Raw genomic sequence first — 2500 nt, 5'->3', positions numbered from 1 at the left:
GGTGTAAGTATTAAATGTATAAAAGTTTTGAATTACGTCATTCGGTAAAATAGAGGCAAGTGTATCCTCGATTTTCTTAACATTAGATCGCAGAAATTTTAAATCGAAGTTAATATCTTTGATTTCAAGGTTAAGTATGTTTCGTTGGTAACGTTTTTTCAGGATGTTGAACTTGCGAGTTGCACTGTTGCTTTGGAAGATGATGTTGAATCTAAGAGTGTGTATATGTGGAGGTAAGACGTCGTCTCTCCTACATCGGAGCAAAAAAGTCAGTCGATGTCTTAGTGAGTTGATCTTGATCTTCGTATTAATCCAAGACTTTAACAGTCGCGTGGTGTTATATCCAAATTTCCTTGTAATAGATTCGAAATATCCTTCATCTCGGTTGGACACCATTATTGAGGTCAAAGGTGTGTGTTAATAACAGAACAAGAAGTTTGAGTCGCCAGTAGATAATTAAAAATTACTAAAGATGTTGTAATCGACCCAACTGGCCAAATTTATTAATCGAAAAACGCTACGTTTCGACCGAGGATCCGGTCCTTTTCAAGCGTGTATACAAAACTCACAAATGTCGATTAGTCAAGCATAATGCCCTAACTACACCGAATCTAAAAGCTAAACGACAAAAAATTAATTCGCAATTAAGTGAAAATTATATCAATATTATACAAAACTGAAACTTACATATTTGTGCGTCGGAATCTAAGTAATAACAAATTCGTTGAACGGTATATTTCGTGAAATGTTTGTAACATGACATAGCCGAGCGGTGGTAAAATTTAGACTGATGAGCCTGACACTTATAAACAGACTGGTGCCGTAAACAATAAAAGGCAAGAACATAGAGAGGGAAGCAGCGGAGAGGAGAAACCAACTATATTTCTTTTATGATATGTTCGTAGAGAACGTTAAGATTCTCCGTGTCCTTTTGCAAATTGATGGTGTCGTCAAATTTTTTAATAAAAAACATCTCCGCTATTTCTCTCTTTCTGGTCTGTCCTTCCTTATGTAATATTTCAGGTTTTCCCCAGTCAAAATCATGCCCATAGGATATTCGGTGTTCACTCACTACAGAAAGATTGCTAGCGTGTTTTCTAATATCGCTCTGGTGTTCCCTGAGACGCGTACACAGATGCCTTTTAGTCTGCCCTATATATGTGGCCCTACAATCCCTGCAGTTAATTTTGTACACTATGTCAGTTTGTTTTAGGTCGTTAATTCTGTCTTTGCCCCGTCTTATTAAGCAATCAAGTTTTTAGGAACCGTGAATAAGGTAGTGATGTGGAGTTCATTTAAAGTGCGGCAAATGCTATCACTCAACGTTTTTATATAGGGTAAAGGTATGCAGTTCTTAAAATCAAAAGTTGTGTTATTGTCAGTGGGAGTATTAAGTGTGTTGTTACGTGTTTTGAGAGTGTTTAGACGTTTGGCAATGTGTTTATTAACGATTGGTTTAGGAAAACTGTTGTTGTTCAAAATTTCTTTAATTATTTTAATATTGCCATCGTGGAATTTTTCATTAGAAAGTAAAACAGCGCGATCAACCAAGCTGGTAATAGTGTTCAATTTGTATTTTAAAGGATGGTTAGAATGAAAATTTATGTAACGTCCAGAGAACGTCGGTTTCCGATACCAATTAGTTATCAATAAGTTGCCATTCCTAATTACAGTCGTATCCAGGAAGTTGAGTGACGCATTCGTTTCAATTTCATAAGTGAACCTAAGTCTAGGATGATATCCGTTGAAAACTTTTAAAATCAAGCCCACACTTGTTTTGGGGACCACCGCAAAAATGTCATCGACATATCTAATGAATATCCGGATGTTAAAATTCAAAAGGCTTAGCCAAATTTAAAACACTCTCAAAACACGTAACAACACACTTAATACTCCCACTGACAATAACACAACTTTTGATTTTAAGAACTGCATACCTTTACCCTATATAAAAACGTTGAGTGATAGCATTTGCCGCACTTTAAATGAACTCCACATCACTACCTTATTCACGGTTCCTAAAAAACTTGATTGCTTAATAAGACGGGGCAAAGACAGAATTAACGACCTAAAACAAACTGACATAGTGTACAAAATTAACTGCAGGGATTGTAGGGCCACATATATAGGGCAGACTAAAAGGCATCTGTGTACGCGTCTCAGGGAACACCAGAGCGATATTAGAAAACACGCTAGCAATCTTTCTGTAGTGAGTGAACACCGAATATCCTATGGGCATGATTTTGACTGGGGAAAACCTGAAATATTACATAAGGAAGGACAGACCAGAAAGAGAGAAATAGCGGAGATGTTTTTTATTAAAAAATTTGACGACACCATCAATTTGCAAAAGGACACGGAGAATCTTAACGTTCTCTACGAACATATCATAAAAGAAATATAGTTGGTTTCTCCTCTCCGCTGCTTCCCTCTCTATGTTCTTGCCTTTTATTGTTTACGGCACCAGTCTGTTTATAAGTGTCAGGCTCATCAGTCTAAA

At 36.6% G+C, this 2500-nt stretch overlaps 1 long non-coding RNA gene across 1 annotated transcript; it reads right to left on the bottom strand.

The window, feature by feature from the left end:
• Positions 1-471: 471 nt before the first annotated feature.
• LOC139776823 (uncharacterized) lies at positions 472-2487 on the bottom strand. Its single transcript, XR_011719198.1, has 2 exons — positions 688-2487; positions 472-618 (listed from the first exon to the last, which is right to left on the bottom strand). It is a non-coding gene; the product is annotated as an uncharacterized lncRNA (long non-coding RNA).
• Positions 2488-2500: the final 13 nt, after the last annotated feature.

The sequence above is a fragment of the Temnothorax nylanderi genome, unplaced genomic scaffold, assembly GCF_030848795.1.
Source record: "Temnothorax nylanderi isolate EJ_2023f unplaced genomic scaffold, tnyl_v1.0 TNYL_tig0130_pilon, whole genome shotgun sequence".
In the NCBI taxonomy this organism is placed as follows: Eukaryota; Metazoa; Arthropoda; class Insecta; order Hymenoptera; family Formicidae; genus Temnothorax; species Temnothorax nylanderi.
This window is presented reverse-complemented; position numbering and strand designations above follow the sequence as displayed.